We start from the raw sequence: 22,527 nt of genomic DNA on the forward strand, positions 1-22,527 counted from the left end.
TGATTGCCAAGGAACACAACTAAGCATGCAAGGAATACACTCATGTTTCCATTTTATAAACCAACACACACACAGCACATCACAAAACTGAAAGCTCAGGCAGGTTAGCTGATCGGCCATGGTCTCCAGCTAGTAAATGGTAGAGCTGCTACTAGTGCTGGAGAGAGAAGGGAAGGAAAGATGTATATAGACTTACAATGAAACACACTGGGACCCAGCTAACCACACCTCCTGGTGAGGTGTGCCTACTCCCTGGTGTTGATCCATTCCTGGGTGTGTGATGAATATGTCCACAGCTCTGCTTCTGGATCACAGCCTGTGCTTCCAGGACCTAATGTCATAACATGTGGCCTTGGCATTTTTCCTTTATATTTTGACTGATTTGGGATCTAGCATTCTTTTCATTACTTCCTGTTGCCTCCTATGAGCAAAGGCACAGATGGTCATTGTAACCCAGGAGCCAGCTAAGCCCAGTGTGTTTAGAGTTGGGTGGGTGGGATGCAGCAATCTGCCTTTGAGTGGATGGCTTTTGGGTTGGCAGCAGATAAGATATCATGCCAAGAAGTCAATCCCAGTGGCAAAAGGACTATTGGCAGAGGTCTGTCCAGACCTCACAGGGACACTTCCGGGAACTAGACAGAAGGTCAAAGCTCCTTCAGAACTGGGAGTCAGAACCAGACTCCAGTCCTTGTGAAGTCTTCTCAGGAAACCAGGGGTAAGGTCTAGGCATTTTAGTTAGTATAAGTAATATTAATGCTTGTAACAAAGAAAGTGAAAGTCGCTCAGTCATGTCCGACTTTTTGCAAACCCATGGACTGCAGTCCATGGAATTCTCCAGGCCAGAATACTGGGGTGGGTAGCTGCTCCCTTCTCCAGGGGATCTTCCCAATTCAGGGATTGAACTCAGGTCTCCCACATTGTAGGCTCGTAACAAACCCATCCGCAAATCTCAGTGGCTTGGTAGAGTAGAAGGTTTATTTCTCATCACACAAAATCCAACGTGATGTTCTTGGTGTCTCTCCAAGGTGGCATCAGCCATGTTCGTTTATAGACATTAATTCCCCTGTCTGGTTTTGTCCTCCCTGAGGACTGTGGATGGCTCTGCCAGGTTTTCTGTATCTGGCGGACAGATGGGGGAAAGGGAGAATTGCGCACAGAAGGTTTTAATGGGCTGGGCCGAGAAGTGGAGCAGAGCACTTCCGCTCGCGTTCCTTGGGCCGGAACTCAAACGTAGCCACGCCTAACTGCAAAGGAGAATGGAAGCAGGGTCTGTGTGTCCAAGGGAAAAGGTTTTAGGACGTTGATCTCTGCCGTGCCTGGTATAGACTGTAAACAGCCATAACGACCACATAGTGAGCCCCTACTGTGTGCCAGGCACTACCCTAGCCTCAGTACATACGTTATTCATATCCTGGTGCGTATTTGACTAGACCCACTGGATCCTGGGCATAGGACAGAATGACTTCACCTTCTGTTGGGGCAGAGGGGCCTCATACAGGCCCAGCCTGTTTCTCATCAGTTTAGGGCCTGAGCATGGTCAACCTGAAGTGGCTGGATCTTAGTGCTCGGGGTCTGATAGGATCTGAGTGGGGCTGGTGGGGGTCAGTGGGTCTGACACGGCTGGCCTTGAAGTATTGCTGCTGGACCAGCCTCTTGCCAAGGCCCTCCCTCCAGGTTTACTGGTCCAGCTGCGATGGGGTCGGTTTGCGATTTCACTGTAAAAAGCCACTGGCTGGACTCCAGGCAGCCAGGTTATCATTGCGTGACAGTCTCTGAAGTCTTTTAGTTGCTATCTTTCCTCCTGCTGCTTCTCTGTTCCTTTTTCCTCACTGTTTCTCCTGACCTTCTTTTATTTTCCTCCTAATTAACTTTGTGGACAAGGTCCACTGGTAAGTTAAAAGAGTTTATCCAAACTGACACTCTGTTTATAATTTATAATTTACATTCCAGCTTTCGCAAGGTCCTTCCATTTCTTGACTGTGGCCAGGGTGTTCTCTCTGCGTGCTTGGCGTTGGCTTGCTTGAGGAGAGCAAAGGTCAGGCCTTCAATTGCCAGGATGCTGATGAAACCCGGGGTCTGAAGGTGACAGATGTGTGGACACCACGTGAGGATGTTTGCTCATCGCCCACAAGTAGCAGCATCTCTATGGTGTTCATGGAAATTCCCATACTCAGGGGTTTGGGGCAGGCAGGAGTAGGGAGCTGGGCAATTTTTCCAGCCCCTTTGATAATGAATAGTCCTTTTCTCCTATCCTTAAACTTGGCTTTGTTCAAGATTCCTCCCAACTATGATGGGGTTGGAGGCTGGAGTGCACACACAGCACTTTCTTCCAAGCTTTGTGCAAACTTGGGTAAGTCTGTTTTCCCCCGACCTCAGGTTTATGAACTGTATGATAAGGAGATTGGGAAAGATTGTTTAAAGTTCCTTCTTAGCACTGAAATCTATGAATCCTAATTTTCATCATCTTTAATAAGCTCTGTAGCTCTCCTCTCACGCTGGGAGGCCATGTAGGGGAATGAAAAGAGTATGTTCTCTCTCTCTTTTTTTAATATATATGTGGAATTTATTTTTTTTAATTTTTTTATTATTATTATTATTTTTTTTTACTTTACAATATTGTATTGGTTTTGCCATACATCAAGAGTATGTTCTCTGAGCCTCAGTTTTCTCATCTTTAAAATGGGGATAAGATCCATTACTGTGTACGGATTTGTGAAGAGCAAATGAAACAATATACATGAAGTATTTAGCTTGGTACCTGGCTCATGGGTGTTAACAAAGCAGATGTCTTTTGTGCCTTTTGTCCCAGAACTCAGTAAGGTCCATGCTCTCTGGGGAAGCCCAGCCAACCCTCCGCATAGAGAAGCTACACATAGGAGAAGATTGGTCAGGCTTGTGGAACAGTGATTTCCCAGATTCTGGGACCCGGAAACATGTTAAGTCAAGGGCCCTGGGAGGAGGGATGCTATACCTGTAACTCATACTTGGCTTTGCCCTCTGAAACACAGGAGAAAACCCACATAGGCCACAGAGAGGGCAGGGTCTCCTTGCAGAAATACATGCAAATGTGTTTGTCATTAGGCCTTCCACGCCAATAATCCATATCTTCTCTTTCCTTTGTTGCGTTTTTCTCTGGTGGCCAGAAGCCAGAAAAAACACACGGTCTCATCAGCTTCAATAGCCGATTCTGCCTCCTCAGGCTGGAGTGGGGGCTGTGGGCAGGGGCCACCCGGGGCAGCTCTGAATCTACCCCACGAGGGCTCTGGCAGTTGAGGCACTTGGCAAAGTCAAACTGGGACTTCTGGCAAGTCTCAGTCGTGCCTTCCGGTTATCCTGCACCCAGCACATCACGGCCTCGGGACGTTCCAAAGTGCCCGTGGTCAGACCTGGGAAAAGAGAGTAAACAGTGAGGGCAGGACAGCCTTCAAATGCTGGAGGCCCAGGCAACGGTTGCTCAGAGGTGGATCCGCCCCACATAGGTTGGCACTGACAACCCCCACCAGGAGGCCCTGCCTCCCTTCTCCCATCTCTCCTTCGTACTTTCCTTATTCAAAATATTTGACCCCCTCCCCCCAGCACCTGATACCTGCCCCTTCTGGGTCTTGGCACATACCATCCCGACTCCTGGATGTGGAGTCACCAGTCCTCCCCAAGCACCCATCCGGGGACATGCTTTTGCTAGTTACCTCACTAAGAAAGATGTTGACCCATCCTCCCCCTTCCTTCTCCACTTGTCTAAGGCCCATCCTTCTGTTGGATGAGGCTCAGCTCAGCTGAGCCTGACTGTGTTTCTCCTGGCTGTCCCACCCAGAGAGGCCTGCTCTGCCCCTTGGTTTCCCACTTGCTCCATCACCTCCTATTAAAAACAAGACTGGTTGATATGGTTATTCATTATCTTAAGTACAGGTACCAGGCTTACTAAAGAGCCACTACTCATTCCTTGGATGATGGTTTTTATTTTATTTTTTTCCAGTCTGGACGTTTCATGGAACCATCTGGAATCTTCTTTTCATCCCAGGTTGTGGCTCCTTTAACAAGATCTAATCCAGATGCTGTAACTTTTCGGCTACATTTGGTTATTAGAAGAATCTTATTTCTTGTTTTAAGGTTTATTCCTAATAATTAATGAAAAGGAAACATTTCCGCCTGAAACTTGACTCACGGCTCTTCCCATTCTACTCAGCAATGTCTAGTCCTGCCATCTGGTGCCAGTGACTTCTAAAGAAAATGTGAATATGTGTGAGTGTGTTTGTGTGTGTGTATGTGTGGTTGGCATTTAGTCCCTTGAATGTGGAGGGGGAGGGGATTAAAAGACCCTGGGAGGGCAAGCATCTCCCTTACCCTTACTCCCTACCTTACTCTCTTAGAAATGTGGTCTTCTAGGTTGGCTGTAAGCGCTCTTCTGGCTTGTGAACTGTGAGTAGCTCCAGAGAGCCCTGCTGTCAAAGGCTTATTCCTATGAGACTCGATTAGGCATTGGAGGTCTCTTTGAGATCTGACCCCACCTCATGGTCCATTCTCAGGAGGCAGTCTTTAAGCTACACCCAATCAATTATATATTTTCCTGCCTCCTATATTGGGTAGTTCTTGATCGTATCTACCCCAGGGCAGCAGGCATCTTCTGTACCTCTTGGAACCCAGGAAATCAGACAGACACTTTCGCCCCTCTCCTTTCCTCTTGGCATTTTCCCACCGTACCACTCTCTCCAGTTTTCTAATGCCAAGGTGACAATCAAACAAATGAATGAGAGATAAGTCTCTTATTCCTGCAGATATCTCTGCATTAGGTTCCCAGGGCGACCCTAGCAACACACCACAAACTGGCTGTCTTAGAACATCAGAAATGTATCATCTCACCGTTTTGGAGACCAGAAGCCCAAAATCAGGGTGCTAGTGGCATGCCCCCTTTGAAGGTGTCATGGAAGGATCTATTCCGGGCCTCTCTCCCACCTTCTGGTAGCTCCCTGACTTGTGGTGGAGTAGTTCTAACTTCCACATGGTGTTCTCCCTGTGTGCATGTGTCTGTTTCTTCTCACAGGGTGTTCCTTATATAAGGACACCCCTCTTATTCAGTTAGGGACTGCCCTACTCTGGGATGACCTCATTGTAACTAACTTTATCTGCAATGACCCTTCTTCCAAAAAAGGTCACATTTGAGATACTAATTGATGTTAGTTCTTAAATAGATGAATTTTTAGGGAGTTGGGGATACAATTCAACCCATAACAACTTTCAACTTTTACAAGTGATTCCTGGAGACTTTCTCTTCCCTAGCTTTGGCAGGAGGGAGTGGCATTGCCCCCTGAATCCTGGATCTTAATTATGCAGGCCACCCCATCTATCTCTCCAGTTCTCTTTTGTGTTGACTGAGGCTGGTGGTTGGTGATGGCAGAGCTGGTTCTGGTAACTTGAAGCAAATGGTGAGGGGAGATGGTTGCCTCTGTGTTTAGAATATGGGGTGCTCTCATCCATCACTCTGGGCCTCAGCCACAATTCTGAGACAACCGATGGTGTCCCACATGCCCTCTGCTCATGTATACTTTGCTGAACAAAATTGTGACTTTTTTAAGGTGAATATAGTACCTAATACAATAACAGAGGTGAGACACCTGATCTCTGCTCTGCAGTTGCCATTGGTTTTGTGGGGACAAAGAGACATGGGAAAAAACAAAACCAAGAAGATGACAGTAGGGAACACCCTGAGGCATGTGTGTTCACGGCGGTCTGAAGAAATAGCACCAATACAGCTGATGTGGGAAACGTCCAACTCCAGCCCCAATTCAAGCATTAAGGACACTGGGCCTCATCCTTCAGCCTTTGCACACACTAGTAACCACTGTCCTTTGGGGAGGGGGTGAGAGGAAAAGAGCACCCAGGGCCTTGGGCAGCGAAAGGCCCTTAATACCTTGTAAGTGATGCTGGCAAAGATGCTCTGGGATTCAACACGGTGGTGGGAAGGGATCATTGCCCAGGAAAGCACTGAAAAGTGTGGTCAGAGGCATAGGTTCCCTGACGGTGTTGCCCAGGGCGTGCCCCATGTAACCTAATTCACCTAATCAGCCCCATGATGGGGAGGCAGATGTGAACAGAAAAAGGGAGGAGCAGGGCATCAGAGGCCTGGGTTCTGGTGGACGTGCTCTTCATCCACAGAGCTCCCTTTGGTGAGGCCTTTTGGAAAAGGTACCTGAGCAGAATTTTGGGCAACGAAGACACCCCAGATGCCCCCCAAGATCAGTGCCTGCGGATGAACAGAGCTCTAACTGTTGGGAATGCCATACAAAGTGGCATTGAGAAACAGAGACAGCTCAGGGCAAGAATTCTTGGTGTGGTCCTCCTTCTGTAGAAAATAGTCTTGGGTGCCTTCAGTCATCAGCTATCTCTTTAACAAGGTTTTTTTTTTTTTTTCAACTTATTCATTTTATTTTTGGCTGTGCTCAGTCTTCATTGCTTTGCCCAGGCTTTCTCCAACTGCAGCAAGCAGGGGCTACTCCTTGCTGCAGTGGGCAGCCTTCCCATCGCAGTGGCTCCCCTTGTCACCAAGCTCTAGGGCATGTGGGCTTCAGTAGTTGTGGTACATGGGCTGAGTTGCTCCATGGCATGTGGAATCTTCCTGGACCAAGAATGGAACCTGTGTCCCCTGTGTTGGCAGGCATATTCTTGTCCATTGTGCCACAAGGGAAGTCCAAGTTTTTTTTTTCATCTCCTCTCAGAAGCTGGAATATTGGTCTGTGATCTCCTGGATTCTCCCATACTAAGTGCTATCTGTCATTCACCACAGTGTCCCCACTTGTGCTCTTTGAAATAACCTTAAGAGATTCTTGGACGCTCACAAGACCGTAGGGTGTCTTCACAATGGCTTGTGTCTGGGTAGCCCTGTTACAGCAACGACTCCTCAGCTGGCTTCACCCCTGCTTTTGGCAACCCCATTTCTGGGGTGCATCTTCTGAACACAAATGCACAGAATCCAGGTATCCTGCCCATTAAGATGTTTCAGAACTTGTTGTTAGCAACATCCTAGAATGTGCATCTTCCAGACAAGACAGAATATGGAGTAGAAGGAAATGCATTAAACAAATGCAAGAATTGTAAATAAGATGTGTGTGTGCTCAGTTGCTCAGTCATATCTGACTCTTTGTGACCCCATGGACTGTAGCACACTAGACTGCTCTGTCCCTGGGATTTGTCAGGCAAGAATACTGGCGTGGGGTGCCATTTCCTCCTCTAGGGGATCTTCCTGAGCTAGGCATCGAACCCATGTTTCTCGTGTCTCCTTCATTGGCAGGCGTATTCTTTATCACTGGGCCACCAAGGAAGCCCCTTGTAAGTCACATAGTTCATGCTATTTTGTTATAGCAGCCCAAATGGACTAAGCCATAAGTGTTCTCCAAGGTTGCAAGTCTAGTATAAAAGGCCACACTTGGAGTAAAAATCCATTTCTATGTAAGTCTAGTGACTTTTCCTGACATGGTGTTTTCCTGATGCGTGTGTTCATTTAACTTGCCTTCTCAAATATTTATTGAACATTTACTACATGCAAAGGACCTATGTTCTCTTGAACTGCATTCTCTTTTCTCTGTTTCTTTTTGTAGTTCGTAAACTTTTCCTTCCCATCTTTCCTTCCAGACAACCCTATTACAACAGTTATTATAACTGCTATAAATTAAAATCCCATGAAAATCCGTTCATAGCACATATAAGAGGCATTAAATTATTGTGACTATGTACTGTCTCTTCCCTGGTGGCACAGTGGTGAAGAATCCATCTGTCAATGCAGGAGACATGGCTTTGATCCCTGGGTTAGGAAGATCCCCTGGAGGAGGAAATGGCAACCCACTCCTGTATTCTTGCGTGGGAAATCCCATGGACAAAGGAGCCTGGCAGGCTATAGTCCATGGGGTCACAAAGAGTTGGAGACAACTTAGCGACTAAACAACAACAACAGCAGTGACTATTGCACATTGTTGGTGAGGTGGTTCAGGAACAGTTGCAGTAGGAGAAAGTGGTTAAACTTTGCTCTATCACAGCTTATACATTCCAGGAGGGACTGAGGGCCTTGGAGCATATAAGTAAATTCCGTTCTCCCAACCATTTCAGTGGCTTAGCAGTGCTAAAATGTTCATAACCCTAATAATATCTCTTATTATTGAGATAATAATAAGAGGTAAGGGGAGACTTCCAGCCATATTGAGTTCCCTTATTGAGTTACCTTATTGAACACACACATCACTTTCCATTTATTTGCTTTGATTCTCCTGAGCATCTGTGAGGCAAGTGTGGTTGTCTTCAATGCTTGGGTTGTCCCACCATCCCCCTTGGGTTACTTTGTGCACCCATGGAGCCTGCTGTGTTTTCCAGATTCTCAGAGACCCACATCCTAGAGGCGGGAAGATGGTTTGATAGCGTTTATGGCTTAGCAGAATTGTTCCATCTTCATTGGAATGATGAAACTTAAAACTTAAAAGGAGCTGGTCAGTTTGGAAGGATTAAGGAATTATATGTGATTAAGAAAAGGTTCCCAAACCAGAAGCCCCCAAATGGCACTGTCTGAGAAACAGGAGCCTATGACCAGTTTCTATTCATTTTTCAAACTGAGATGAAGACAAGCCTCATATTGACTTTTAATTTGACACCACTGTGGCCTCCCACACCAATCAATGCCTCCCCTGCTCGTGACCTGGGAGGGCTTCTGATTGGAGAGGCCATCCTGAGGGGTGCTGAGGGATTTGGCCAAACATATGGGGTTATAGCATCAGCCCCTTTCTTGAGATGTAATTCTGGCTTTACCCTGGTCCCCTAATGTGTCCTATAAACTCTGTGTGTGAGAGTTTGTGACTTGTATGTGTGTGATTGTGTATTACCATATGTAGATACCTATGAGGATATCCTTTTAATCTGGAGTAAAATTGCCTTTCTTGGATGATGAAAATGACATGTGATGATAAAAGGGACAATCTTGAGACTGTTTTTCCCAGCAGAAATTCTCTCCCAAGCCTTTTCAGCATCTGTCTGCCCCACCAAGCCTTGTGTGTGACCCCGGGGCGTGCTTGTTTTGCCTCATTCGGGCCTCTCCAGGTCTCCGGGAATTACTCAGTATCCACGCTCTCCATCAGCTCTGGAGTGGGGCCAATCTCATGCCTTCCTCTCTGCTGTCTTCATTAATACTGGGCTCGCGTCCCAGCATTCCTGAGAAATTGATAGAGACAGAACATCAATTGTAGTTTAGCTCTACAACAGGGAAACTCACGGTGACAGGCTGGGGGATTTTTTTGCCAGAGAAGTCGATGGGCCCTTTCCTGGAGCAGCCCTGTGTGGAGACGCGCTGGGCCTTCGTGAGGTCATAGTGTGGGACACACGACAAGAGCAACAAGCCGCTAATCTGCTAATTGCAGCCTGGCTAAGTGATATTACCTTTGTGCTTGGCTCTCCTGGACTTGATGAATGGCTCTGTGTGTGGAAGAGAACAAACAAGAAGGCGTCTCCTCTCAGGCTGGGGGAAAGCTGCGGTGTGCGATTTCCAACTCAGGAGACCCCGATGGGGGCAGCCGTGGTCTGATCTGGAACTCTCCTGTGAGCGAGGCCATACCACTGGGGCCAGAGAGGGTCACCGGGGCAGTGTTGAGACTGGGTGGGCCCCCCATGGCCAACAGACACCTCCACTGGTTTCTCATGGTGTCTGAGAAAAATATATAGCTGCATTTTTCTGTCTAGGCCTTGCTGGGTCCCCTCCTGTCTGGTGACTTTCGAGGGCCGGGGTAGTGCCAAGATGGGAACACATGTGTCTTGTGTAACAGTCAGGGAGAGAGGCAGGTGAGTCTCTCTCAAACTCCCTGCTCCTCCTCCGTGTTCCCCAACTCAGCAAACACCACTGCCTGCCCTCTCACTTCCCAGTTCCGAGAACCTGGAGTTGTCTAGTACCACCCCCTTTATACTCCACATCAAGAGATGACAGCTCCCTTCCTCTCTCTTTTTTATAATTTTTTTTTGGGACGTGGTTCATTTTTAAAGTCTTTATTGAATTTGTTACAATATTGCTTCTGTTTTATGTTTTGGTTCTTTGGCCCTGGGGCATGTGGAAATCTCAGCTCCCTGACCAGAGATTGATCCTGTGTCCCTTACACTGGAAGGCGAAGTCTTAACCACTGGACTGCCAGGGAAGTCTGTCCCTTTCTCTGGAAGTTGTTTCCCTCTCTTCCTTCCCACTAGAACTTCCCTTGTCCAGGCCACCGTCATCTTTCCCAAATGGACCACAGTCCTCACTTCCCACTGGTCTTTCCTTCCAGTCTTGATTCTTAATCACTGACTTCTTGTCCTTCAGCCACGGCTCATCATTCCAAATTGCAAATCTGGCCTTGTCACTTTTCTGCTGGAAACCCTCAATGGTTCCTCACTGCCTCCTGGATCAAGTCCAGACCTCTTTGTCTGACCAATAAGGTGACCCTGACCCAGCCTCCCCACCCCACCACCCGCCAACTCTCCAGCCCCATCCAGCAGGCCCTATTCCTTTCGGCCTCTGTGGACCTCTTGTGATGCCCAGAATGTGCCAAGCTCTCTCTTGCTTCTAGGACTTTGTTGTTCTCCTCAGCTTCTGCCTCTTTTCTTGGCTAATTCTACACTTTTCCCTGGTCTCAACTGGGATGGCATTTCCTTTGGGATACCTTTTCTGTCTCTTCAATTTAGGCTTTTCCTTCTCTGTGCCCTCAGAACATTCAATGCATTCCCATGCCATAGTCTGATCACAGTCTGTACTCAATGCCTATCTTTTCAGTAGAAGACATTTTTCTTCATAAATGGTATGGAATTTCTTTTGAGGAAGGTACTGAATTTATTTAGAAAAATGTCTTGACAAGCTCTTGGTTTAGAAGGTGGGACTCTGGGGACCTAGATTAGCAGGAGGCAAGGAAACCAAAGAGATCACTAAACTGTTATGTATAAGAACTAGGTGAGAATACAGGTGTCAGTGAAGACAGTTTGGGGGAATCAGGTGGGGAGAGGCTGGTTGATCAGCATGGTGAACTGGCCAAGAATTTTTAAGAACAGTATAACTCATGTTCAATGGAAGTTATAGGCATTTTTGAGATATAAACAACGCTTACCTCCCCAAACCTCCTGTAAAATTTACCCTACATGTGTGAGTGTGTGGTATAAATCCAGGAAGGGAGGTGGGTTCATGTCTGGGTCTCTTCCATGGTGGAAATAAATAAACAGCTGTAACACACAGAGGAAAAAATTCAGAGGAGGAAGTACAGGTGGATGAACCAACATGAGGGGGTTCACTTTCCTTGGAATACACAGGAACTTCAGAGAAGCCACTGAACTTTCCAAAATGGGTGGATCAGATGGGTATGTGCCAAATTCTATTTACAAGGAAGGAGACCCAGTCAATGTGTGTTTAGTCACTCAGTCATGTCTGACTCTTTGCCACCCCATGGACTGTAGCCCACCAGGCTCCTCTGTCCATGGGATTCTCCAGGCAAGAATACTGGAGTGGGTTGCCATTCCCTTCTCCCCACCCAGGGATTGAACCTGGCCAATACCCGGGTTCGATTCCTTGTCTGTTTCCTCACTGGGATAAACCTATGAAGGTGGCAGGTGTCCTTGACTCTGTTTCCACATTGAATTTTTAAAATAGCTGTGGAATAAATAAAGGAAGGAAAAAAAAAAAAAAGGAAAAATCAGAAGTAGGTCTAATTTGCAGGAGTTGTTAAAGCTTTCAGGAACATCCTGAACAAAATTGAGATCTCAGATCAAAGGGTCCATGCAGAAGGTTGGAATGAGGAGGCTTATGGGTCCCCTGTTGGCCCAGCTCCCTTTGGGTGCAAGGATTGCAGTTTTCCCTCTTCCAAGCACATCCCACCTGAAAATGTAACTGGGCTTAATGGGCACTGGGATGGTGGCACAGGGAGGAAGGCCTGGAACCAGGCAGAAGGGCTGGCAGAAGGAGCAGGGCTTGTCAAGTGTGTCCATGTGACATGTCTTTCTGAGATTCTAGGTCAGGACTAGATGGCTAGAAACCCACATTGACTCATTTCTTGGCATGGTCCCTGCTTTCATGGTATTCACTGTCCCTCTCAGAAGCAGGGCACAGATGTATGACAAGAGAAAGAGTCTCAGAGGGGGCTAGGGTATCACAGCAAGTGAGACTTCTGGAGCTCAGACAAGAAGGTGATTCTTTCTAATACCGTCAGAGCTGCTTGTCCCGGCATCTGCTGGAGACAATGATGGAACAGGGATCTGGCAACCACATGCCCTGGAAGCATCTGTTTTCCCTAGTAAATTAGTCTTCATTTTATATCTGTTTTTCTTTAATTTCTCTTAATTATTTATATCTTGCTCAGATTTATGGGCAAAAATAGAATGGTCCCCCAAATATTAGATTTTATAAATACTTGTAAACTACTCAGGTGTCAGAGACATAGATAAATCTGCTTTTGCCTTTCCATGTGTGAAATTGATGGGGTTTCCTTCACCTTCCCTCCAAACTCAGAACCTGCTTTGTGGTGGTCTTAATGAATTACGTTTCACCATCTCTGGAGGTTGTTTTTTCCCCCATTAAAAAAAAAAATAGGGTCTGCCAGTGGAGTAACCTGATTGAACTGAGACGTTCCTGCCAAGAGCTCTTGCCCTGAGGACAACCTCGTAGTTGACAGCCTTTAACCAGATTGCTCTTCCCTGTTCCCTGGAAATCTTCCTTCAGTTACTTCTCCTAAGCCTGATCCCTGGGGGTCTCACCCCCTCCCAAGGCCAGCAGGGGAGGAGTTCTCTGGAAAACTGGACATGGAAGGGCTCTGGGGAGGAGTGTTTGTCTTTTCCTCTCCAAGAAAGGTCATAGGAAAACCTTTGCTAAGAACAGGCTTTGTGGAGGGATGCTTGGCATGCTTGGCCCTGGGCCCTCCAGTGGGGGCTGCACCTCCAGGGAGCGGAAATTTCAGCAGCAGCAGGAGCAGTGACCTCACCCTTGGGGGCCCAATGCCACTCCTCATGGTCCCTCACCCCTATTAAGGGATGCCCACCTTTCCTTGGCCCTGGTGTGGGTTTCTCTTCTTTAGGAATAGATCTGGTGCAAACTTCCTATGTCCTCCATTGCTTCCCCATCTCCCTCCTTCTGGACTTTCCAGGTGGTACTAGTGGTACAGAGCTCACCTGCTAATGCAGGAGACGTGAGACATGAGTTCGATCCTGGGTCAGGAAGATCCTTTGGAAGAGGGCATGACAACCCACTCCAGTATTCTTACCTGGAGAATCCCATGGACAGAGGAGCCTGGCAGGCTACAGTCCATCGGATTGCAAAGAGTCAGACACCACTGAAGCGACTTAGTACGCGAACACACCCCCTCCTTCCAGCTTATTTCTACTGTTCAGGAGGGCAGCCCTCAGTGTTGGCTTCTCTCCAGCTGTCCTGACCTGTTTCTAGGTCATTCTGTGCTTCTCATGGTTCCTAGTTGCCTTGCCTCGGCACATGCTGTTCCCTTGGTCTGGAGTGTCCTTTTCTCTCTTTTCCTCAGCTGATTTCCCTTCTTCCTTTAAGACTCAATTCAGTTAGCAGCTTTTGGAGAAGTCTTCCCTGGCCCCCAAGTGAAGTTAGGTACCTCCTCTGAGCTTCCATCAAGTCTTGTACATACTCTGGTCTTAGCTCTGACCTAGTTCTATTAAAATGGAATTTGTACTTGCTCTTCTTTACTCAACTTTTGAGTATAGAAGTTGTATCTGATTCATTGCTGAATTCCAGCACTCTGCACAATACTAGTAGAGTTGGTATGGGGTAAATTTGTGTATATTAGAGTGGGCGTGGGTGCATGTTAAGTCACTTCAGTCTTGTCTGACTCTTTGTGACGCTATGGACTATAGCCTGCTAGGCTCCTCTGTCCATGGGATTCTGCAGGCGAGAATACTGGAGTGGGTAGCCATTCCCTTCTCCAGGGGATCTCCAGGTCTCCTGCATTGCAGGCAGATTCTTTACCATCTGACGCACCAGGGGGACTTATTTATTCATTTAGGGGCAGCTGTAGGAAGTGAGGGGCTTCCCATATGTCTCAGTGGGTAAAGAATCCGCCTGCCAAGCAGGAGACTGTGTTTGATCCCTGGGTCGGGAAGATCCCCTGGAGAAGAAAATGGCAACCCACTCCAATATGCTTGCCTGGGAAATCCCATGGATAGAGGAGGCTGGTGGGCTACAGTCCATGGGGTTGCACATGACTGAGCAACTAAACAACGGGAGCAGTAGGGAAGGGGGCCTGACCTCCACATTATACCCCAATTCACTGCATGCAGACCCTCTTCATGTCCTTTCTAAGAACTCAGTCCAGCTCCTATTTCTAGGAATTTTACATTTCCATAACCTCTCTGCCCACAAATCCCCTTCTCTGCTGATTTTTGGTGGTCCTAACTCTGACCTTCGACTTTGTTTCTTAGTACCCCCAACTTGTCAATGATAAATGTCCTCCTTGGGATCCTGCATCCCCAGGAGAATGGCAAGTGAAATCCAGGACCCAAGTGTGTCCCACTGACTCCTCAGCCTGGTTCCTGGCATGTGCTTTGGGGACATTGGGAGGTTGCTGGGGGGAGGCTGGGCCCAGAGCTGCACAGACAACAGGGATGGGGTGGGTCCCAGAAGAGAAGTAGGTGGGCATTGGAGTGGGGTGATTTCTGCTGCTGCTGCTGCTGCTAAGTCGCTTCAGTCATGTCCGACTCTGTGCGACCCCATAGGTGGCAGCCCACCAACTCTTGTGACCCCATGAACTGTATAGCCTGCCAGGCTCCTCTGTCCATGGGATTTTCCAGGCAAGAGTACTGGAGTGGGGTGCCATTGCCTTCTCCGGGGGTGATTTCAGGAATCTTCTATCCAATACCATCCCCTCCGCCTGGAATGTCACCATCAATGAATCTTTTCCCCACAGACAAGGAGGAGCAGCCTAGAACAGAGGGTCATGCTGCTGCTTTGGGACTTGTCCACGGCTAGGAGAAACCCTGCCGTGCTAGCGAAGAACAAGTTGAGAGCCTCAAGGAAAGGAAAAGGCTTAGAGAGATCCCCGCCCCACGCCTCCCCCCGCCCCGCCGCCACCTCACCGCCTTTCCCTGACTTCTCTACTTCTGTGATCTGGTCCAGCTGCCGTGGGCTGGCAGAGAAAACTCAGGTGACTGGGCCTCCCTCCCCCTCTGCTGCTGAAACTGGGACCACCCTTTCCAATCTGGAGAGGCCACTGCAAATGAAGTGCTTATTTGAAAGGTCCCCTGGAGCCATCCTTACGGGATCAAGATGCAGAAAATAGCTTAATGAGGACGCCTGCCTGCAGGTGCACCTGTGCTAATTCTGGAAACAAAGGCACTAACCTGCCAGCTCAGAGAGGAAGGAGCCGTTAAGCCTCTTTTGGGAGACGTCAGTCCTGCAGGGCAGTCAGAAGCCCCTCGCTGAAGCAGGAAGCAGATGGAGAAGGCATACTTAGGGCTCTGCCCCAGCAGCCTGCTAGTTAGCTTGCCCCCAGGACAGGCTCGCAGCGTCCGTGGAACTTACTGGCTGTTCTTCAGCAAACCAGGGAAGCAGGGAGCCATGGGGGTGGCAAGGCAACCCCCGGAGTGTACAGAGTGGGGAGAACCGGATAGAGAATTCAGAGGCTGGATGGAGAGTCTAGGACAACAGCTTTTAATGTTTTTCTTTTTTTATTGTGATCTACATTAAGAAATATGTTTAAAATCATATCCCACTGCAGCCTGTGTGTGTATGCATATACATGGATGTTTACACACGTGTAACTGGAACAGAAGTGTTTTATGAGAGTGTTTACCTTGACCATGTAAGATACATTTGGGGCATTCTACTTTTATTCTTTCATTTCAAAGTGTTTCTTGTGACCCACTACATTTATTTCCTAAGCTTGCTAATGAGTCACTTTTCACAGTTTAAAAAGAATGTAGGTCAGACACTGGTGAGCATGAAGAAGTTGGAATGGGGAGCAAGCAGGGTTGTGTTGCCTGGTGGTATTGGCATAGCCTTGCCCTCTCACCTGTTCAGTGGGAAAACTGTCAGACCTTCCTGGCTGGTTTGCTGTAAAATTTAAATTTGATAATCTGTGTAAAGCACTCAGCACAAGGCTTGACATCCATGAACATCAATAACCATTATAGACAGTGATGATACTGATTTCTTAGATTATACGTGCACACTGCTGTCCTCTGTGTCTCTAGCCTCCTTTCTTACACCGTCTCTCCTGGTGTAAGGCCATCAGCAACTTTTATACCTATTTGAAAGCTTCAGCGCTCAAAGCAGTGAGAAAGGGGCAGGTGAGGACTCAGAGCTTTGCAAGGAGGCCAAGTTTGAACCATGATATCATCTGATGTATTTGCATCATGGAAACATTCTCATACATTTCCCATGATAGATACATGGATGGAGACAAGAGAGAGCAACCCAGAGAGGCAGAGAAGACTTATCTATCAGAAAAGGCACAGACTTGGAAGAGGTCAACTGGAAACGAGTGGAGGTGGTGGCCACTGGGTTGCTGAGTGTTGTGGGCAAATCTTTTTCACGCTCATCTTTGACTTTTTTCTATGGTGGGATGCTCTGAGTCTCCGCTCTCCACACCAGACCCATCTTCCTCGGCTCTGACATCCTGTCGCTCTCATGGGAGGCGAGGGTAATGCTGTACTGTGGGAGTGCCTGGCCGGACTCCCACAGTGGCTGGAAGTGGAGAAGCCCAGGCCAGCAGCCTGCAAAGGGAGCTCTCAGGTCTGCAGGGGAGAGGCTGGCACCTGGCTTGGGGCTGGACATCCATGGCCATGCTGGACACAGCCAAGAGAAATCCTTCTTGGAGACTTTTGGTTTGTACACTCAGTCCCATGTTGTGGATTTGACGTGTTGCCGAGACAACTGGTTCCTCTGCAGTGTCCCCTTTTCTACTCCACGTTGTGAAGATGCTTCTAGTTTCCCCCTTCCTCCTAAAGTGAGCCCAGGTTGAGGGCAGGGCAGGGAGAAGTCTGGGCCGCCAGGGGGTTGGGGGTTGGGGGGGTCCGGGGACAGGTCTTCAGACCTGGCCCGGTGTGCTGCTGGGGGTGGGGCTAGAGGATACCCAGCTCTGTACTGGTACAGATCTCCCTTTTCTATGATGGGATCATGTCCCAATAAACCCATCATAAATTGAAAGCATCATAAATTGAAGATGCGTGTAATACACTTAACCCGGCAAGCATCATCACTTAGTGTAGCCTACCTTAGACGTGCTCAGAACACATTACATTAGCCTACAGCTTGGGCAAAATCATCTAACACAAAGCCTATTTTATAATAAAGTGTTAAACATCTCTTCAAGGTTTTTTATTGAATACTGTACTAAAAGTGAAAAATGGAATGGTCGTGTGGGTGCAGAATGGTTATACATGTATTGGTTGTGTACCCTTGTGATCACATGGCTGCCTGGCAAAATTGTTAAGTTTAACCATTTGAAGTCAGGACCACCTGAAGGAATGTAGCCAGAGATTGTGAGAGGGCAGTCAGGGCAGGGTGACTGTCCCGTGGTTCTCCAGCCACCCCTGTGGCTGGTGTCCTTGCTTTTCCATCCGTCAGGCATTTCAATGACAGCTCCTTCTGGCCTGGGAGACCCAGCTGTGACTGGGCCACGCATTTGGCTGGATGGTGCTCCGTGCTGTTCGTGCTGCTGGTCACAAGCAGCCAGCTGACCCGTGGGCACCTGCCGGTGCCACAAATAACAGTGTGCTGTGTGGGGGCCCAGGGAGCTTTCTTTGATGAGGTTTAAGTCTCTCCCTGAGATCTCCGTCTTTTCCACTCTGACAACAGCCTCCTAGGACAGTTGCTGGATTTGAGTTGCACACTCTTGGCTTGAGCACAGCGCCCTGCTCTGCAGACAAGCGTTCAGAGCAGGATTTCAGCAGGTCCTGGGTCTTCTCCTTCTCCCTCTCTCTCCCCAAAGTCCCCTGCAGTTTCTTTATGGAAAGAGCCAAGAAGCAGTTTCTCCTTTGTAAAGCATCTCCTTTTCATCCTGCCCAGGGCTGTGCTCAGTGTCCTTGGGGCAGGGGGCTCATCTCACTAGGGTCTCAGGGAAATCTTGCTGGGAGATGCCACCTGGTGTGGGTCCTTGAGGTGGGGGCATCCCCGTGGTGGGAAGGAGAGGGGTGGATTGGGTGTGCCTGGCCCAGCAGCAGGCAGAAAGCCCCAGATGGAGACTTGGAGGTGTGACTAAAGCTCCCCTAGGTCTTTGCCCCTGGGGGACCCCAGGGAGCCTCAGGGCAGGCTCTTGCTGCCGGACTTGAGGCGGGTGGGCAGTGAGGAGTTGGAGCCTGGGGTCTCCAGGCACAGGAAAGGCACCGCCAGCTCCTGGGTCTGGCTGGGGGTGGGGCAGGGGGGCATTGTCCACTGGAGGGCACTGCAGCACCACCTTGGGCCTCCTTGGCAGCCCCCTCGGCCCGGAGCGAAGCGTCCACTTCCTGGAACGCCTGGTGTCTCTAGAGGGAGACAGAGCTCGGCCAGGCTGGCGGGCGTCACCTGTGAGGCCTGAGCGTCCTGCGGTGGGCTCTCTCTTTCTTTCTCTCTCACCCCCACGTCTTCATTCATGTGGACACACACAGACTCACATGTTCCCCCTCACTCACACTCATCCATATTCGTGTTCATAACCACACACAGAGGCACTCCTGGTCGCACACGCCCTCACACACTCCTGCTCCCAGTCACGTGGACTCTCACACCCATGTCACACACACCCCGGTCAGTGACTCACACACACACACACACACACACACACACACACACACACTCGCCCTCTACGTGGCCAGTGTGAGCCATGTGCCTCACATATGCTGGCGGGCCCAGAGCAGCTGTTTGTGTGGTGGGGCTGATGTAATGTCAAGAAATTTCATGTTATATTTAAAATGACACCTGTAAAAATAATCTTCAATTTGTAATTTAAATACTGTAATACTCAATTACGTGGACTGGCAGGAAGTGTCCCAGTGGCTTTGGAGAACAACATTCTTGTGTGCACTGTTCCCCTGTCCTGAGGTGGGGACCAGCCTGAGGACGCCTGCTGCTGCCTGGGCTCCCTGGTGCCCCCGCCCTTCTGCGCCACCTCCTTGGATGCCTCCTGTGGGTTTACCCAGGTGCCCCCAAGACACAGTGTCCACTCTTGAGGGCAAGAGGGAGGCTCTTCAAGACTGTCCGTGGCCCTGGGAGGGCGTGCGTCGGTGGTCCTAACCCTTTCTTCTCTGATGCACACCCCATAGACTTTGGCTTCTTCGGGACACAGCCCAATCGGACAGTTGACCTGCCCTTGACCCCCAGCCCTGGCCCCGCAGATCACAGTTCATGATACAGCCAGTCTCTAAGTGCAGCCTCAAGGCCCAGCCGCCAGCGTCTCCCCCACAGTAACCCGCAGCTCCCAGTCTAAGCTGCAGACGCACAGAAGCCACTTCTCTGGACCCAGCTCGTGGCCGGCATCTTGTAGGCACCTGAAGCTGAGCGGGTCCCAGACTGAGCGCATCACCACTTTTCTCCCACACCTCCTCCTCTGCTTCTCTCTCTGAGTGAGTACTACCCTCCTCCAGCCCCTAGATGATCAGATTGTTACTGACGTCCCCAGATCTTTCTCCCACCCAAACCCGAGTCCATTGTTTACCAAGTCCCGTCCCTTCTCCCTTCAAATGTTTCTCCAACCTGGTTCTATCCAACCTCTACCTGAGTGCCATGCTGGCATCATTTGCTCCTCATCACTAGCCCCCTTCCCTCGCATTCACTTTCTGGGCCAGGAACACAGAAGGACGGCTCTGGAGCAGTGCTGTCCAATAGAACTCTCTGGGATGATGGAAATGCCCTAGATCTGTACTGACCATCACGGTAGCCATAGCCACAGGTGGCCGTTGGTTGCTTGAAGTGTGGCTGGGGCCACTGAGGCACTGTGTTACATTTTATTTAATTTCTTTTAACTAAAATTTTTTAAAGATATAGTTGACCCATAACATTATATTAGCTTTTCGATGTACAACACACTGATTCAATCTTTATGCTTATTGTGAAATGATTGCCATAATAAATCTAGTTAACATCCATCACCATTCACAGTTACAAAATTTTGTTTCCTTGTGAAGAGGACTTTTAAGATCTATCTTCTTAGCAACTTTCAAACATGCAAACATTATTATTAGCTATAGTCACCATGATGTACATTACATTTTATTTAATTTTGATTAATTTAAACAGTGATATGTGGTGAGAGACCCTTGCCTCCATGATCTTCCATTGCTCTGAGATTAAAATTTAGCCTCCATAGTACAACCTGGGGCTTCCCTGGTAGATCAGATGGTAAAGAATCTGCCTGCGATACAGGAGACCTGGGTTCGATCCCTGGGTTAGGAAGATTCCCCTGGAGAAGGGAATGGCAACCCACTCCAGTATTCTTGCTTAGAGAATTCCAAGGACAGAGGAGCCTGGCAGGTTATAGTCCATAGTGTTGCAAAGAGTTGGATGCAACAGAGCGACTAACACTTTCACTTTTAGTACAACCTACATAGCCCTGCCCATGTGTCCAGTCTCATGCTGTACAGCTTGCCCTTTGCTTTCCATGTTCAGTCTACTGGACTTCCAGAAGTTTCCTGAACCTACGTGTTCTTCCCCACACCGCTTGGACTCCCAGTGTTTCCTCTGCCTGGAAACCCTCCTCCACATCCAATCTTCTGTGTGGGCCTTGCCCACCCTGGACATCTACGCTGTTGCCCAGGGCTGACCCAGGCCCAGCTTTGTGCTCCCCCGGCACTGGCTGTGGGCCCTCCCACCCTGCTGTGTAGTTGCTGGCATCCACAGCAGTGTCCTCCCCTCCAGGATGGTGACTTCCAGGAGGGAAGAACTGTCTTCTGCCTGTACCTGTGTCCTGCACCCGCCTCAGCATTTTGCATACAGTAGGTGCTCAGCTAGTGTCAGCTGAAGCATTAAGTGGAAATACTGGGCTTCCTCAACAGCGAAGCAACTGCAATGGATGCAAAGCAGGGATGTTTCTGGATTCTTGGGCTCTCCTCTCCTGATGGCATCATTCTGCCAGGAAAGGAGGCGGGCCTGCCTTTTGATTGACAGCTCACTGCTTCCTCTTCTGTTTTTCTCTCTTTGCCCAAGAGACAGAGTTGTGCCAGCCTGTGCCCTTGGATGCTGTTTCAGGCTGCAGTTCCAAAGACTACTTCTGGGGTTATTTGGGACGTAATACACCACCTCTCCTTCCTGCTGCCTAACACCACCTGTCCACCCCACCCATACCACTTCCCCCAGGCTCAGCAAGTAGCCCAAGCATCAGGGACTATTCCTAAGTACCTGCTGGCCCATCCAGTGGGATGTGGATGGCCCTTGGCTGCCTTTGGTTGGCTGTACCCTCGCTAATATCTCCAGCAGAGTGGAAATGGGAGAGAAAGATGACACTCTTTCCAGAGGTCGGTGGAGAATGTAGGGGGAATGGATTGCAGACTGCCTGGCTTCCAAGACTGCCATGTCCCCTGTGGTTGACTGGGGTTCCTCAGCTGACTTTAGGGTTGCATGTGGTCAGCATGCCAGCACACGGCAGCCCTGGAACATAGGCTCTGATCTCAGACAGTCTTGCATGTGTGTGCTGTTCCTGTCATCAGCGGGTCCTGCCCATGGGTGCTGCCTCTGCCGCTCTGACTGTGTGAACCTGAACACTAGGTTTCAGCACTCAGCTCTGGACACTAGAGCTGATGTTTCCTGCCTCCTTTGGCTTCCATGAGTGCCATCCTACAGGCTATAGCTCTGAGCACAGTGTCTGGCCCAGAGGAGGGGCTCAGCATATGGCACTTGCTCTTAATGTTTGCAGGATGCTTAACAAACTTTTCCAGAAAATTCTGAGCCATTGTGCATGATTTTTATCTGGCCAGCCCAAGCATTCTGTGACTTTCCTCCTTGAAAGACTGAAAGAGGCAGGAGTGGGTGAATCCCTTTTCACAGTAAGGATCCTAACAACTCTCAGCTGCTGACGGCTGACTTTGTACTATATATTCTCTGAAAAGCTTCACAAGCATCTTTTGTTGTTCAGTCTCTCAGTCGTGTCTGACTCTTTGTGACCCCATGGACTGCAGCACACCAGGCTACCCTGTCCATCACCAACTCAAACTCATGACCATTGAGTCGGTGATGCCATCCAACCATCTCATCCTCTGTCATCCCCTTCTCCTCTTGCAACTTTGCTGCTGCTGCTGCTAAGTCGCTTCAGTCGTGTCCGACTCTGTGTGACCCCATAGACGGCAGCCTGCCAGGCTCCGCCATCCCTGGGATTCTCCAGGCAAGAACGCTGGAGTGGGTTGCCATTTCCTTCTCCAATGCATGAAAGTGAAAAGTGAAAGTGAAAGTGAAGTCGTGTCTGACTCTTCGCGACCCCATGGCTGCAGCCCACTAGGCTCCTCCGTCCATGGGATTTTCCAGGCAAGAGTACTGGAGTGGGGTGCCATTGCCTTGCATCTTTAGAATCTTTCTAATCTGTGCTGCAAACTTCAAGGGTCATATTAACATTCTCATTCTACAGACATGGAAGC

General features: G+C 49.0%; 1 long non-coding RNA gene across 1 annotated transcript; it reads left to right on the forward strand.

Moving 5' to 3' along the window:
• Positions 1-1,304: 1,304 nt before the first annotated feature.
• Positions 1,305-4,068, forward strand: LOC129622520 (uncharacterized). The gene is made up of 3 exons (XR_008700033.1): positions 1,305-1,414; positions 1,951-2,350; positions 3,974-4,068. It is a non-coding gene; the product is annotated as an uncharacterized LOC129622520 (long non-coding RNA).
• The last annotated feature ends 18,459 nt before the right edge of the window (positions 4,069-22,527 follow it).

This window comes from Bubalus kerabau, chromosome 11 (genome assembly GCF_029407905.1).
Source record: "Bubalus kerabau isolate K-KA32 ecotype Philippines breed swamp buffalo chromosome 11, PCC_UOA_SB_1v2, whole genome shotgun sequence".
In the NCBI taxonomy this organism is placed as follows: domain Eukaryota; kingdom Metazoa; phylum Chordata; class Mammalia; order Artiodactyla; family Bovidae; genus Bubalus; species Bubalus kerabau.